The sequence below is a fragment of the Bos taurus genome, chromosome X (genome assembly GCF_002263795.3).
Source record: "Bos taurus isolate L1 Dominette 01449 registration number 42190680 breed Hereford chromosome X, ARS-UCD2.0, whole genome shotgun sequence".
In the NCBI taxonomy this organism is placed as follows: Eukaryota; Metazoa; Chordata; class Mammalia; order Artiodactyla; family Bovidae; genus Bos; species Bos taurus.
The window spans coordinates 13,160,522-13,177,647 of record NC_037357.1 but is presented as its reverse complement, the minus strand read 5'-3'; the positions used below and the strand labels follow the sequence as shown (position 1 = coordinate 13,177,647).

The following is a 17,126-nucleotide window of genomic DNA, read 5'->3' as shown; positions in this document are numbered from 1 at the left end:
TTGAGCTTTAAGCCAATTTTTTCACTCTCCACTTTCACCTTCATCAAGAGGCTTTTGAGTTCCTCTTCACTTTCTGCCATAAGGGTGGTGTCATCTGCATATCTGAGGTTATTGATATTTCTCCTGGAAATCTTGATTCCAGCTTGTGCTTCTTCCAGTCCAGCGTTTCTCATGATGTACCCTGCATATAAGTTAAATAAACAGGGTGACAATATACAGTATTGTATATTGATATACTCTTTTCCTATTTGGAACCAGTCGGTTGTTCATGTCCAGTTCTAACTGTTGCTTCCTGACCTGCATACAAATTTCTCAAGAGGCAGATGAGGTGGTCTGGTATTCCCATCTCTTTCAGAATATTCCACAGTTTATTGTGATCCACACAGTCAAAGGCTTTGGCATAGTCAATAAAGCAGAAATAGATGTTTTTCTGGAACTCTCTTGCTTTTTCCATGATCCAGCGGATGTTGGCAATTTGATCTCTGGTTCCTCTGCCTTTTCTAAAACCAGCTTGAACATCAGGAAGTTCACAGTTCACATATTGCTGAAGCCTGGCTTGGAGAATTTTAAGCATTACTTTACTAGCGTGTGAGATGAGTGCAATTGTGTGGTAGTTTGAGCATTCTTTGGCATTGCCTTTCTTTGGGATTGGAATGAAAACTGACCTTTTCCAGTCCTGTGGCCACTGCTGAGTTTTCCAAATTTGCTGGCATATTGAGTGCAGCACTTTCACAGCATCATCTTTCAGGATTTGGAATAGCTCAACTGGAATTCCATCACCTCCACTAGCTTTGTTCGTAGTGATGCTTCCTAAGGCCCACTTGACTTCACATTCCAGGATGTCTGGCTCTAGGTCAGTGATCACACCATCGTGATTATCTGGGTCATGAAGATCTTTTTTGTACAGTTCTTCTGTGTATTCTTGCCATCTCTTCTTAATATCTTCTCCTTCTGTTAGGTCCATACCATTTCTGTCCTTTATCGAGCCCATCTTTGCATGAAATGTTCCTTTGGTATCTCTGATTTTCTTGAAGAGATCTCTAGTCTTTCCCATTCTGTTGTTTTCCTCTATTTCTTTGCATTGATCGCTGAAGAAGGCTTTCTTATCTCTTCTTGCTATTCTTTGGAACTCTGCATTCAGATGTTTATATCTTTCCTTTTCTCCTTTGCTTTTCACTTCTCTTCTTTTTACAGCTATTTGTAAGGCCTCCCCAGACAGCCATTTTGCTTTTTTGCATTTCTTTTCTATGGGGATGGTCTTGATCCCTGTCTCCTGTACAGTGTCACGAACCTCATTCCATAGCTCATCAGGCACTCTATCAGATCTAGGTCCTTAAATCTATTTCTCACTTCCACTGTATAATCATAAGGGATTTGATTTAGGTCATACCTGAATGGGCTAGTGGTTTTCCCTACTTTCTTCACTTTAAGTCTGAATTTGGCAATAAGGAGTTCACAATCTGAGCCACAGTCAGCTCCCGGTATTGTTTTTGCTGACTGTATAGAGCTTCTCCATCTTTGGCTGCAAAGAATATAATCAGTCTGATTTTGGTGTTGACCATCCGGTGATGTCCATGTGTAGAGTCTTCTCTTGTGTTGTTGGAAGAGGGTGTTTGTTATGACCAGTGCATTTTCTTGGTAAAACTCTATTAGTCTTTGCCCTGCTTCATTCCGTATTCCAAGGCCAAATTTGCCTGTTACTCCAGGTGTTTCTTAACTCCCTACTTTTGCATTCCAGTCTCCTATAATGAAAAGGACATCTATTTTGGGTGTTAGTTCTAAAAGGGCTTGTAGGTCTTCATAGAACCGTTCAACTTCAGCTTCTTCAGCATTACTGGTTGGGAGATAGACTTGGATTACTGTGATATTGAATGGTTTGCCTTGGAAATGAACAGAGATCATTCTGTCGTTTTTGAGATTGCATCCAAGTACTGCATTTCGGACTCTTTTGTTGACCATGATGGCTACTCCATTTCTTCTGAGGGATTCCTGCCCGCAGTAGTAGATATAATGGTCATCTGAGTTAAATTCATCCATTCCAGTCCATTTTAGTTCTCTGATTCCTAGAATGTCGACATTCACTCTTGCCATCTCTTGTTTGACCACTTCCAATTTGCCTTGATTCATGGACCTGACATTCCAGGTTCCTATGCAATATTGCTCTTTACAGTATCGGACCTTGCTTCTAACACCAGTCACATCCACAGCTGGGTATTGTTTTTGCTTTGGCTCCATCCCTTCATTCTTTCTGGAGTTATTTCTCCACTGATCTCCAGTAGCATATTGGGCACCTACTGACCTGGGGAGTTTCTCTTTCAGTATCCTATCATTTTGCCTTTTCATACTCTTCATGGGGTTCTCAAGGCAAGAATACTGAAGTGGTTTGCCATTCCCTTCTCCAGTTTAGATGCTAAGTTGTGTCCAACTCTTGTGACCCCATGGACTGTGTAGCCTGCTGGCCTTCTCTGTCCATGGGAATCTCCTGGCAAGAATATTGGAGTGGGTTGCCATTTCCTACTCCAGGGGATCTTCCCAACCCAGGAATCTGCATTGCAGGCGGATACTTTACCGACTGAGCTATGAGGGAAGATGCATATTATTGTACTACAACTCAAAGAATCTAGTCACTTGTTTTCGAGCCTTGGACTGCAGTCCTAGCTAAGACATGTAACAGAGGAGGAATCCTCCTAAACAAAACAAAGCTGAGCCTATTAACTACTGTCATATGCTACCGATCAGTTAATGCTCATACTAGTTTGTTTTGAGGTGAGCCATTTCTCAGTCTGGGCTTTCCAGGTGGTGCTGGTGGTAAAGAACATTCCTGCCAATGCAGGAGATGTAAGAGATGTGGGTTCTATCCCTCAGGTTGGGTAGATACCCTGGAGGAGGAAATGGCATCCTACACCAATATTCTTGCCTGGGAAATCCCATGGATAGAGGAGCCTGGAGGGCTACAGTCCATAGGGTCAGAAAGAGTTGTACATGACTCAGCATCTGAGCAACATTCCTGAGTCTAGTAAGAACCTTATCCTTCTCCCCCAGGAGTTCTGAAGCTCATGGGATCCTACTGCCTTTGTAGTCCAAGTGTTCTTAGAGTGCTTCTCCCGACTCTGGAGCTCACTTTGCTCTTTCATAAGGCTAATTCCCTGTAGGACCCCAGACACCAAAAATAATTTTCTTTTGGTACAAATCATGACCCCAGACCCAAACCTGAGGATCCCAGATGAAGCCACATTTAAGGCTTCAAAGACCAGTGCTGGTAAGGCTGATCAAAAACTCTGGCCTCTTGATGATATACTGGGTTGGCCAAAATGTTCATTCGGCTTTTTCTGCAAAATGTTGTGGGAAAACCCGAATGGACGTTTTGGCCAACCCAATAGTGTTTTAGTTCCCCCAAACACCACTCTCTGTGTTTATCCCCTAAGTTTTCCAGGCCATGTTGGAGATTGGTGAGGCTAATTTGTCTACCTCTATACCCTGCTTATCTCTAATCAATTGACAACAAACATAAGGAATTAGATGGAGATCAATATTGTACCTTTTACTACTTCTTGTTAGTGATAATAACAAAAAATTTATTAATGCTGTGCTAGATATTTTGTGTCATGTTGTCCCTTATATCAACCCTATGTGGTTGATATTAATAGTCCCATTTTATATAGGAAAAGATTAAGGGATAGAAATATTAAATAGCTTATCCAAGATTACTCAGTAGATGGCAGAGCCAATGTAACAACCTCAGTGACCTAAGTCCACACATTCTATTATCCCTCTGCCAGTATCTAAAAAAAAAAAAAAAAACAACATTATCTGTTAAAGATGGACCAGGGGATATGGTTTAGGCATGATAAAGAATGGGGCTTACAAATGTCCCAAATTAAGATTAGCTATAGGTTTTGAAGCTGAAGAATAGAGGACTTCTTTTGCAGTTGAGAGTCCCCAGGCAAATAGGCTTACAGAATGGAGTCTAGAAGCTGGGCAAGTGATTGAGAGAAAAGCAGACATGCCCACATTATCTTTTCAGTGAAGTGACCTTAAACTTTTTGGTTTATGTTGCTCAATTAATGTTTGCGATTTCTACTTTGTGGGATTCTAATACTGTTCCTTCTTTAGCACAGGAGCAGTAGCCTCCCCTTCGCCCCTTTCAGGGAGACAGGAGGCAGGACCTAGTTGATGCAAAGGGGATGTTACAGAGTGGATACCCCAGGCATGTTGACTGTGGCCTATTTAAATGTGCAAGACAAAGAATTTCTCCTCCATCTTCCAGAATCTCTCTCTCAGCACATCTTGCTAACTGCTCTGATTTGCAGTGCTTCAGCCTCACCTATTTTGGTTCTCTGTCCTGTCTCTTATGGAAGAAGAACAAGACAATAAGAAAGTAATGTTGAGTAGATGCCAAGAAGAAAATAAAACATGGTAACAGGAGAGAGAATGGCTGAGGGATTGGGAAATATTGGTAGAAAAGCCATCAGAAAAGGAGGTGACATTTGGGCTGAAACCTGAGTGGTGGCCAGGCAAAGATATAGGAGAAGAGGATCCCAGATGGGAGGAAGAGCAGGTGCACAGACTCAGGCCTGGGAACGAGTTGGCAAGCCTAAAGAACATAAAGAAGGTCACTGTGGATGGAGCTAGTGATGGGGTGGGGGCAGTGAGCGTATGAGAAGAAGCAGGTGGAGTCTAGGTCATTCGGGGCCTCATGGACCAGGATACGCAGCTTGGATTGTGTTCCAAGAACAGTGGGAAGTCCCTGCTGGCTTCACCAGTTGGCTTCTGTGGTTTGCCTTTGGGGCCTCTGTGTCCCTCATCCTGCTTCTTTCTAGAGTGAATGATGCCCAGTTTTCCCTGTCCCAGGGGAATGCTTGGATCTCGGGTGGCCTAGAACCATCCATTCTGTGCTGTCACTGCCCCTTCCCAGTTTCACCTCCCTCTGTCCTGGCTCTGAGTGAGAACCCCTCATCATTCTTAACAGAGGGGCACAGCTGGAACTGGGGGATCAGATCAGAAAAAGACACCCCCTCTGAGATGGAAAACAACAGGAATCTTCCTGGAGTGGATCAGTGCCATTTCTTGTAGCAGCATCTCAAGGCAGGAGTGAATGTGTAGCTGCGGGTGTGATCATGTCCAGTGCCAGGCAGGGCAGTGTCCCCAGGAATGTGTCCACCTAGGAGGGAATTCACAGCACAGACTCTGCAGACAGCATCCATCATTTCAGCCTGGGCTTCACGAGGAGATAGCAGGATGATGGAAGCTTTGGGTGTCTAAGAAGGAGTTTTGAAAAAGGTGCTAGAGACTGAGACTTCTCCATGTGTCCAGGGCACGGAGACTATGTGTGAGGCTCTGAGTCCTTAGAAAAACAGTATAGTAAGGATTTGTTTTTGGTTCCACTGGAGTGGGGTAAAACTGCCTGTAGAACTCTCTAGCTCCTCTTTTTCAAATTCTATGTGCACCAAACCGCCATCTTATTGCCAAGCATGACTACTCCAATTGTCATGTTCTCTGGTTCACAAAATGTTTTTCAGATATCCTAAAAATAAATAATGGTAAGTGGTAAACACTATTCTTTATACAGATCAGAAAACTCAGGCCCAAAGAATCACGTTACATGAAGCCATGAACCTAGATTTAAATGGATGTAGTTTATCTTTATTTTCTCATCTTTTGAGTTGTTTAATGAGTTCAGTTTCCTTCCTGTAGAGTAGGCTAGTGGGCCCAAGTATTCTGGCTGTTAGGTCTATCCCACCATCTGTCCCTCTAAGTTGGTGGTCCAGGTTATCGGTCGGTTTATTTCAGTTTGGCTACTGTGAACCGGTCCCTGGAATCTGGGGAGGTTGACAGAACAAAGGGGCTCTAGAGTGCCAGACCCTGGATTGTGGTGACCACACCAAGGTGCAGACAGACTCATAAGGCCTGGCTGGAAAATAGTCTGCTGACCTTTCCCATACTCTAAACAAGATCATTCTGCTGTTTCCACTTGGTTTTGAAGCTGCTTGAAAAAGAGCAAACAACTCTTAACTTCACTTAGCCCTTTTGCCAGCTGGAGATGCAGCATGGCATGGGGAGCTGATTAAAATGAGGTGGTGCTTTATAAACCAGAAGCCAATTGACCTTAACTGTGTTTCTTCCAGCTTTTATATGTCACTGCTGAAGCTGTAGGTAAGTGATTTGCTGGTCTCAGCTCTGGAGAGGTTTTATATATTGTTCATGTGGTCATAATTCTCACCCATTTTCCTTTCATACTTCTCAGTTAGGGGAATAATTACTGCCTTGGGTTCCTGCTTTTGGGGTATTATTATGTGATTCATTGAAAAGCCAGATCTGTCTGTCCTCCTTTCTTCCTTCCTTCCTTTCTCCTTTTAACATCTCTTTGTTTAGAAGAAAGAAATCAATTTTTGAATTGATTTCAAATTGCATTTGAATTTGGAAAATTAAAACAGATGAACAGCAAAATACCATTATTTTTAGAGCTCATAAGACAAAGCCTGGCTGACTAGGGGTTTTGACTATTGGTTCTTATAACAAATGGCTCCTTTAAGATGGCACCAAAGTCAATACTAATGGTTATTATGATTAAGTACAGCTCCCTTGGCGTCAGTTTCCTGCTCTCTGGCCTCCCTCCCTTCCCTGCAGTACACACACATGGACTCTGTAAAGTCAAACGTCCCTGAGATGCACAAGGCCAAGGAGAGAAAGTTTGTAGCTGCCCCTTCTACCTCCTTTTGTCTTCCTTCTGCCTAATGACTCAGTGTAGTGGCTCTGCCAGGGCCCTCACTTCAGTTGCCCCCTCCCCTTGGCTTGCGCTCACCCTCTAAATGTCATCTGAGCTTAAAGCATTTCAGGACATTTTAAGATTCTCCTTCCATCTCCCCTTTTCTTGAGATCATCTATCCTGGGCCCACCTTTTTAAGGAGTCTGCTCTCTGCCAGGTAACCATGAGGTCAAATGCTTACAGTAAAGTTTCATAATGGTTTTCAATGTATTTTATGTCTGAGATAGCATTCAGCAAAGAGTATGACTGGTTTGATTTTTTCAGGAGATTTTGTGGTGGATGTCCTAGAGAAAGCAGAGATACTTCTTTAGGTGCCTCACATAATAATTCATGTTTGTACAGGACTCAACCTTGTACCAATTACTTTCACATTCATTTTCGTTTTTTCTTCCAAAGAGTATTGTGAGGTAGGTGAAGTTATTTTTTCATATAAAAAATGAAGAAACTGAGGCTCAAAGATTAGGCAGTTTGTCTGATGTTACGCAGCTAGTAAATGGCTAAGCTAACACTGGAACCCAGATCACTTGATGTAAAATTCCCTGGGTTTTTGGCTTTGCTACACTGTCTCATAATCATTTATCTCAATTTTTGAGCACTAATTTTGCATGGTCCTATGGGGACACAGTGAATGAAACAGACATAGTCATATCTTCACTGGAGCTTATTATGTTCAAGTATATGGAAACAGACAAAATGCAGGTAAATATATTTTTTAAGTTGCAAATGAAAGAAGCCAGAGGTAAAGAATATCAGTGGAGGAGCTTCTCTACATAGGTCTCTTTGGAATCAGGTGAAATTTAGGCTGAGGCCTGGGAATCAAGAAAAAGCTAGTCAGGAGGGGTGGAATCCAGGCAGAGGATGTGTAAAGAGGCCTCGAGGCATATTCGTAGCATACAAAGGGTGGCTGCGCCCCTTCCATGTCCTCAGGAGCCACATTTTGTACACACATTTAGAGCTTGATGAAGTCTCCTCAGGCATTATAACACCATCCTGTCAACCACATATACCAGTTCCCTTACACACTGGGGGCTCATTTGCTTTTTTACTTTAAGAAGGACCTTTAGCAACTAGGCTGACTTTTTTCCTCACTAAAACTTCACAAGGTTTGCTGTTGAATTGGGGCATTTCTCCCAAGCTGCATCTCTAGCCTCACCTGTCATTTTTACAGATACTGTGTCCCAAGTATGAGATTGTGGTTGGTGCAGGCAAACCCATCTTCACTATTGGAGACACACCTCATGAAGGCTGCACTGACATGGGGCCAAAAGGATGTGACCAGCTGGAATTTTGTGTGTATGAAAACCAGCATAGTGAAAAACAGACTTGTGTGTTCTGGGTTTGTAAGGAGAGGACTTGCCCATCTTTTCCCAATGGGGTTCTATCCCACTAAAATGGATGGATGCCTTATACTTTGGAGGTGCTCGATATGGTGATAGTGCATGGATATTAGGTTACCTGTCTCCCTGACTCACTCACTGGTAGCCTTCCTTTCCAGATATTTCTAAACCACATTTTTTTGTTAAACTTAAATTTTAGATTTTTAACATTTAAAAAAATTGTTTTGGCTGCACACCATGTGGGAGCATAGTTACCCAACCGGGAATCGAACCCATGCCCCCTGCATTGGATGTGCAGAGTCTTAACCACTGGACCTCCAGGGAAGTCCCTAAACCACTCATTTAATTAAGCTTCAGCTGTGTGCCCCTCCTTGTGCCAGGCCTTGTGGTATATGCAGAAGTATCGCTATCATGGTTCCTGCCTTTGAGGAGGCTGTAGTCTAAAGTAGACAAAATATAAACACTTTTGACTAATAGAAAAGTCAAATATCCTTTAAAATTTGAGGTGTTGGCATAGACAGGTGCAGTTGGAGTTCAGGAAAGAAGTGGGCACTTCTGGAAGCTGTCTGATTGGATAAGAGGTTTGATGAGTGGTAGGAGTTGGATTTTTAGAGAGCAGATACCAAAGGACATCCCAGGAGGGCAGTGGTGCTGTGCCCTGGTTACAATTGGCTCTTTGGACGTGGGGTCCTTGTTGCTGCATGTGCGACTAACTCACAGATAGAGATGGTTGCAGGAGGGAGATGTACCTGCTGTTGTGCTGAGACAGCCCCAAGGCAAGAAGTGAGAAGTGCTCTTGGTTTCCATTTTACTCATCCTCCTCAGGTTCTAAATTGCATTTTGAGACTTTCCTTTTCCACTGCAGTATTTTTGGGGCTTCCCTGGTGGCTCAGATGGTAAAGAATCCGCCTGCATTGCAGCAGTCGCAGGTTCAATCCCTGAGTCGGGAACACAACTCACTCTTGTGTTCTTGCCTGGAGAATTCTATGGACAGAGGAGCCTGGCGTCTACAGTCCAGAGGGTCGCAAAGAGTCCGACACGACTGAGCGACTGACACTTTGAACTTTCCCGCTTCATGGATGCCCTCAAAGTTTGTTTGTGCTGACATTAACCTAGATACAATGATGGATGCTGGGGTGTGTGTGTGTGTGTGTTGGAAGAAAGATGTGCTTGGCATTGAAGCAGATCACTTTCTTTACAGTGGATGTTTCCCAAGGATGTATGTGAACTTTATCCTTCAGTAGTGGCCCTGGTCTGAGCAGAGGGGTGGAATTGGAATGAACATGATTCATGTTGGGGTTGGGGAGGGGACAGTCACAGGTACAGAAACTTGGAGCGCAACTGAGAACACTACCCAGAAGCCTTAGAGCCTGCCACCAACACCATGGGGCTGCAGAAGGAGCAGAGATGTGGTCCACACTCTCACAAACCATCTGGATAGTGTGGCTGCAAAGACAGTGCACAAATGGAAACAGCGTCAGATGGCAGGAGCAGCAGACATATTCCGTGTAGCTCCATAGGAAATCTAGGGAGGCAGATGGGGATGGGGTAAGAGGATGGCCTTTTAACCACGAGAGCTGTTCAACAGCAGAAGGCCTGCCACGTCATGGCGTGCAAAGCTTCCTCCCGTTAGAGGTGTTCAAAGGTGGGTTGCCTCTCTGCCAGGATGTTGCAATCCAGTGTAGTTGGCGTGCCTGCAGACCTCCTTTGCCTCCCTCCCTGAGTCTGGGAATTTGCAGCTCCATGCCTTTTCAGTGACCTTGCACTTGGAGGACCATGTAAGCCACCCGCCGTGACAGCCAAGGCTGGAGCAGCAGGTTGGAAGGGCACAGTAGACTCAGAATGAGTCCCCCAGCTCCGCAGCGGGGCCTGTGTCTGGTCGGGAAGAAAGGCGGCACCGCCTGGGATGCTCCAGGGCTGCTCTGGGAAAGTGGTTTCAGCCTCTGCCCTTCATAGCCAAGTGTCAGCCAATCGTGTGGCTAGTTGGCTCACCCTGGGAGGTGCCTTTATGACCAAAGCTCCAGGAAGCCCTAGAACTAAAACATAGCCTGAGGGAATCAGCTGCCGGTTTGGCTCTACAAACCTTCTCATCCAGCTAATGAGGAAGGCATGATGGAAAGAGCCAAACCTTCTCATCCAGCTAATGAGGAAGGCATGATGGAAAGCGGTGGAGGGAAATTAAAAAAACAGAGGCGGCAGCTCGGAGCCTAGCAACCTCCCACCCACTCTGCTAAAAGCTGAGGCCTGGGCCCCACACTCCTGGGAGGAAAAGGAGACTCAGAACACTGGATTGAGTCTTCAGAACTGAAATCTGGGTACCCCCGCCCCAAGCTTGGAAAGATTCTTCTTAATGGTCTTTGGGGACTAGGGGTCTGTGGAAAGCAAAAAATTCTTCCCAGCCCTTTGCTAATCTGCAGTGAAATTCATGGCACTAGGCTGTCTGAGCTCCCTTAAAGGAAGATAAGCTCTTACTCAAGTGTGCTAGAGGTCTCCAGAGGCATGGTAAGGAGGCTGAGAAGCCAGAAAGGTCTGTTTCTTGCTGATGCAGTTTTTAGCCAAGGTCTGGTTCTGCACCAGGTCTAAAGGAATGATCCCAATGATTCATATTCATGGCTGGTCCAGTTTAAAATTTCCATCACCGACAGAAACCTCAAGGGACTCACTTGGGGCTTAAGTGGGGAACTGGACTCTGAAATCACCCTGAAAGCAAGGGATCTGACATTTATCAAGATCCTGCTATATATCTGATAATTTATACCTTTCTGGCTCTGCCATTTGTCACACATTTGCTTTCCTTCATGCTCCACACGCTCTTGGGGAGAATGTGTTTAGTGTGTGTGTGTGTCTGAAGTACGATGGCCTTCTATTTGCCCTCAATAGTAAACTGCCTCAGAACTTGACTTCCAACAACCAAGTGCTTTGGCTTGAACAGTCGATGGTGTCTGCTTTGGCCTCAGTTTCTCTAGCAGGGGATCTTATAGATCAGTGCCCCAGCCTTTTTGGTACCAAGGACCAGTTTTGCAGAAGGCAATTTTTCCATGGACCAGGAAAGGGGGTGTGATTCAAGTGTGTTACAGTTATTGTGCACTTTATTGCTAACCTAATGCCACCGCTGATCTGACGGGTGCTGGTGCACTGCCTGGAGGTTGGGTGAAAGTGAAAGCATTAGTCACTCAGTCATGTCCGACTCTCTGCAACCCCATGGACTGTAGCCTACCAGGCTCTTCTGTCCATGGAATTCTCCAGGCGAGAGGACTGGAGTGGGTTGCCATGCCCTTTTCCAGGGGATCTTCCCAAACCAGGGATCAGACTTGGGTCTCCTGCAATGTGGGCAGAAACTTTACCATCTGAGCCACCAGGTAAGCCTGGAGGTTGGGGACCCTTGTTATAAATTCCCCGGGCATCCAAGATCATTTTGGAATTGTTCTGGACCTCCGAGGTCTGCCTCTGCTCCAGCTGACTTGGGATAATGCTTTTATTTACTCCTAAATAGAGGGACTTGACAGGGTACCTGCTCAGGGCCAGGTGTGGCCCCGTGAGCTCTTGCAGCAGCTCTTAAAACTTCAGTGTGTCCAGGAAGTGCACACGTGCACAGCTGCAGTTTTGTTAAACTTTTTGCAGAATTTCAAAATCCAAGGCTCCAAAGACTCTGACACATACACCCCCTTGGCATCTTCATCATTTGGGACTCTCCCTTTTCTCTCCTTTTTTCTCCTTGCTGAAATATGTTTCTAATCTTCTAACACATCGGTGTTTCCTGCTTCAGTGGTCCCGGAGGAGTCACTCATTCTGTATTTAATGTATTCTGCGCTTTAAATGGGCCTGTTAATTACTCCCTCCTCACTCTGAATTTACTAATTTATTGATCAAATTTATTTTTGTGTGTGTGAGTTTTATTTTCTATGTGCAAAGAATTTATTTGGATCGATTGTATTGACCCCCCCCCACCCTCCCCTGCCTCCCAGGATACTTTCCCAAACTTTAATTAAGTCTCTGGGAAGTCTTTTTGCTTAAAGAGGAGCCTCTTGCTTCCTCCTTTTGTGAGGATGAATAGCAATCTGAAGACTCTGGTCTAAGGGGAGTCGCACCACATTCTCAAGCAGGTGGATAGCTGAAAGGGTAATTAGAGTGGAGAACTAGGTCAGGGGCTCTTGAAAGTGTGGTCTCCAGACCAGGTGCCTCAGAACCACCTGGAAACTAGTTAGAAAAGCAGATTCCTAGACTCCATTTTAGAGCTACTGAATTGGAAACTCTGGGGATGGGGCCCAACAATCTGTGTTTTAACAAGTCCTTCAGGGGATTCTGACACCTACTAGAAATGGACAACCAAGGCCCTAGGGCTGGGTTTCTCAAGCGAGGCACTACTGACATTGTGAGCCAAATGATTCTTTGTTGTGGGGCTGTCCTGCACGCACTCTGCCGTTCAGCTGCCCACTGGCCTCTGATCACTGGATGCCCCAGTGGCATCCCCTAGTTGCGACAACTAAAAATGTCTCCAGACACTGCCAAATGTCACCAGGGAGACAAATCATTCCCATTTGTGGGCCACTGAACTAAGGGTTCAAATCGCTTACCTTTCCCTCTCTAGAACTGTTTCTTTATTTCACTTGGGGGTGTACATATGACATAAAGTAACTAAGAGTAAGTCTGAACCTCATGGCCTCTAGCATGCTGCCTCATTTAATGTTTCATATGTATATTTCCTATCCCCAAATATTCTGTCTTGGGCTAGGCAGATAATAAGCTCAATGCCCGATTTGTTTTAACAGTTCATTTAGTCACTCAGGATTAATGCCCCAGCTCCTGGCCTTGGTACAAAATCTAACTTTTCCAAAGAGTGATCTGATTTTTCCTGTACCCCAGAGAGTGAGTTGGTAGTGGATTTAGACAGTGGCATCACTCAGAAGGGGAGTGGGGGAGGAGGGCAGTAGCAGAAGCTGCTGCCTACCCCTCCCTGCTAAGAGCACCCTAAATACCTAAGTGCCCTTTTGAGGAGAATAGAAGGGACTTACAATTTGGCCTGGAATTAATGGTCTTGGCTGAATGAATTTACCTCTGGACAGAAGTCTTCCTTTCTGCTCCAACTTCCTTCCTCTTTGCAAATCTTTCTCTCTTTCATAACAGGTCCATGGCAAGCTTGTCTTCACTCCCCTAACCTGAATGACTTCATTTCCACTCCTTGTGAAGCATGAAAGCAAATTTAGTTGCTCAGTTGTGTCCAACTCTTTGTAACCCCATGAACTGTAGCCCACTGGACTCCTCTGTCCATGGGATTTTCCAGGCAAGAATATACTGGAATGGGTAGCCATTCTCTTCTCCAGGGGATCTTCCCAATCCAGAGATCAAACCCACATCTCCTGTGTCTCCAGCATTGGCAGGCAGATTCTTTACCTGCTGAGTCATTGGGAAAGCCATTGTGAAAGCATAGCTATTGGTCAAGCATAGCTGTTAGTACAGAGAGGGCCAGAATGCAGACTGAAAGAGGCACTGGATGCATGGTCATGCCACTGTCAACTCCAGCATCTACAGTCAGAGGGGCAGTCATGAGAACCTGCTTCCCACTGCAGAAATGGGCCAGAACACTTCTCTTTTTTCCAAAGGCCAATCTGGGAGATGGAGTATCTGCCTGTTAGCAGTACCCACAAGACCACAGGGCATTCTCCCCCACACTGAGGCCAGGTGGCCAATGAAGAGGCAGCCAGTTGTGGACTTTCCATGGTGCCAATCTAGCTGGGCCCTAAAATGTGACTGGGATAAATGTGCTAATTTCTTAAGGTTTTCATTCTTGGCTTCACGTAACTAGGGACATACAAATTGGTTCTGCTCCTTTCAAAGTAGACAACATCCTTGCGTGAAAATGAAAAAACCCAAACAAATACCACCACCGCAAACTTCCTTTACAGTCAGTCAGTTGGCAGAAATGTTGAGCCCTAATCAGTGCAGGTAATAGCAACAGAAGATGTGCTGACCAAACTTGAATCCCTTTCATATGACTATTAAGAATTTGTTTGGTTCAGAAATTTTAAAAAGGAAAAAATGGAGAGTGAGAATGAAGTAGAAAACATGCTGCTATGACAGCCTTGGCACCCGGCGTAATCAGTGACTCGTTTTTACTAATAACAAATCAGTTTTGCCCCATCTCCACTAAATTAAATATTTTAAAAAATGTGCCCAAAGAATCCCTGTGTATAAATTTTACAGGAAGCACCTAAAAATGCATTGCATTCATTGGCTCAGGGGATTAAGCCTTTCGGCCCTGTTCTTCCTTCTCAGTGCCCGCATCATGCCTTGTTTTGCATGCCTCTGTGTTTTAAGCGACCCTTGAGTTCCTGTCTTGAGTCTCCCTTCTCACCTTACTTTCTTTAGACTTGGTAGCCTGGTTCTCATAGAAGCTGCCAGTAGGAATTGCCCCACTCTCCCACCTTCAGAAACTCTGCTCGCATGCACCTGCAACAGCAATGGAGCTCAGTCCCAAACTCAGGTGTGTATAAAAGGTAGCTTTCTTGATTTAAGTTGTGAGGAAAAAGAGTGCAGTCTCAGAGTTTTTAATTAAGTCTTGGTCATTTATAAGAAGTGTGTTGTTACTATAAGAAGGAAGTGAAGAAGTACTCATTAGCCAGAGACTGAAGCTGATCCCTCACCCTTACATTCAAATCACAGGCTTTGTTTTATATATGAGCACAGCCTAAGAGTCTTTCCTAAGAATTGTCTTGTGGTAGCAGAGGATGAAAGTTCTTGTAGTCTTTGGATGGAGATGGTAAGACCTTGTGACATTCAGCAGGGCATAAGAAGTCATAAGTTAGCGAACTTCCAAAAGGCTATTTAAAATAGAGGCTGTTAACCTGAATTTGAAAGGGGGGGGTCATTCTTTGTCTAGTGAAACATTAGGGATCATTCTGCCCACACTTTCTCTTCTAATTGCTGATTTGGGACAGAGCCTTTTAATGGAGCAGCTAGTTTCTTCCTCATATTCTCTCATCTGTGGATTGTGAGTCCACACATTTTTAAAAATAATTTTGTTTATTTTGGCTGTGCTGGGTCTTCGTGGCTGCGTGGGCTTTTCTCTAGTTGTGGAGAGTGGGAGGCTATTCTTTGTTGTGGTACACAGGCTACTCATTGTGATGGTTTCTCTTATTGCCGAGCACAGGCTCAGTAGTTGTGGTGCATGGGCTTAGATGCTCCGTGGCATGTGGGATCTTCCCTGAGCAGGGATTGAACCTGTGTCTCCTGCATTGGCAGGTAGATTCTTTACTGCTGAGCCACCAGGGAAGCCCTGAGTTCACATATTTTTATTTGTACATGAACTTGGCTGTGAGTATGCTTCATCAAGGATTACCCTTGTTCATTCTCACTGTAAGAGATGCTCAGGGGAGATGCACAAGGTGGAAGTAGGTATGGAAGCTCTTCTGGTAAATGATGGCAAACTACAATGGTAAGCTAGGTGAACGAGGTTAAGACTTCGGTAGGTATTAATTAGCTTAGTTTCCCAGTTTGTGTAATGAGCCCTGAGGTTATCTGCCCATGCATTTCTGAGACCTCACTGTAGTCTTCACCTCAGCGAGTTGTAGATGCCAAGAATTAATCCCTTTTCCCTTCTAGGCTAAAAGTGCCACTGGCTTTGGACACCTAGTCCCATATAGGCCCTGAGATCTTTAGTTGTGTCTGTGTTTTGCAGAGGAGTTAGGTTTGCTCCATTTTATGGGCTTGTGGCTTGAGTTCTTGGTGCTGTGGTTCACAGATGAGGCAGGCTTGCATTTAGACGAGTTTCTGTCTGGTGGTCTGGAGACCGTACAGCTATGTCTGTGCGTTACAGACTGAGTATTTGTGTCTGCCTCCAAATCCTTAGACTGAAACTGAACCAGAAGGATATATTTTACATATATGTGGCTCTTTTGAAGGTAATTAAGTAATGAGGGTGGACCCCCTGTAAGTGGGGTTAGTGTCTTTATAAAAGACTTCAGAGAGCTCCCTGGCCTCCTCCCGCTGTGTGAGGACACAGCAAGGAGATGGCCATCTATGTATCAGAATGCGGGTCTTCATCAGACAGTAAATCTGTTGGAGCCTTGAGCTTCCCAGCCTCTGTGTTTAAGCCACCTGGAGTATAGTATTCTGTTGTAGCTGTCTGAATTAGGGGATTTCATAGTACCTGGCACCTCTTAAACTCTTAACACCTTAAACTCTGAGTTTAAGGTGGTTTCTTTTCTGGAATTTCTTTGCCTGGACCTAGTCTCCTGGTTGGCATGGATACCTTGCTGTGGAATTCAGTGTTGGTTTGGCAGCCTGCACACATTCTGAAAGGAAATGTAAACAGTTGCCCTTGACGAGAAGACTGCAATGTATCCTTTGGCATTTGAGGGTAAGTGCTGGGCTGTTAGCTGGAGGACAATTATATGTAGGCTGAGTTGTGACTTGCAGCTCACAGGTTCATCATAATTTGAAGGGCCTTAGGTCACTTAAGGCCTGTTTCATGGCTAAATGTACTTAGTCCCTAATGTCACAATTTGTTTTGCTTCTATTTTGCCAGAGCTTTGAGAGTGGTAAAGAAAATGTGTTTGAAATGTGAATTTTTTTTTTTTTTTTACAGCTTTAAGTACATGTTGGAAATTTTGAACCATAAAACAAAAATCTAGGTCTGAGTTCATGTTACGAGTAATTCCACAGAGAAGAAATTCCTGGAGCACTTGTAAAAAACAATGGTAATAACACCTCCCTACTGAAGAGGAAAGCTTTGAGCCATCCATAAAAAAAAAGTCACAAAGCCAAGCCATGAGAGTGTCCCATTTCCTGGAAATAGTCAATAAAATAAATTTGCAGGTAGGTGAAGGTTCTATATCACATTTCTAGCATCTTCACATTATAAGCAGCACAGAGGGGGTAGCGCATACACACTGAGAAAATGATATATTGGAAAATCTCTATCATTTCAGAATTTTAAATTTATTCCATTATACCCCTTCCCCCATTACACCTATGTGTACTTTAAATGGGATGCTGGGCTAGAATGGAAGGAAGGACATAGGATT

The 17,126-nt window shown here is 44.4% G+C and overlaps 1 long non-coding RNA gene across 4 annotated transcripts in view; it reads left to right on the top strand.

The window, feature by feature from the left end:
- LOC104970471 (uncharacterized) overlaps window positions 1-17,126 on the top strand; it is a 259,025-nt gene that overhangs the window by 34,787 nt on the left and 207,112 nt on the right. The window contains exon 3 of one of the 4 annotated variants that reach the window (XR_009493515.1): window positions 16,688-16,917. The exons of the other annotated variants lie outside the window; for them this stretch is intronic. This is a non-coding gene — a long non-coding RNA (uncharacterized lncRNA). The remainder of the gene's footprint in view (window positions 1-16,687; window positions 16,918-17,126) is intronic. 4 annotated transcript variants of the gene reach the window in all.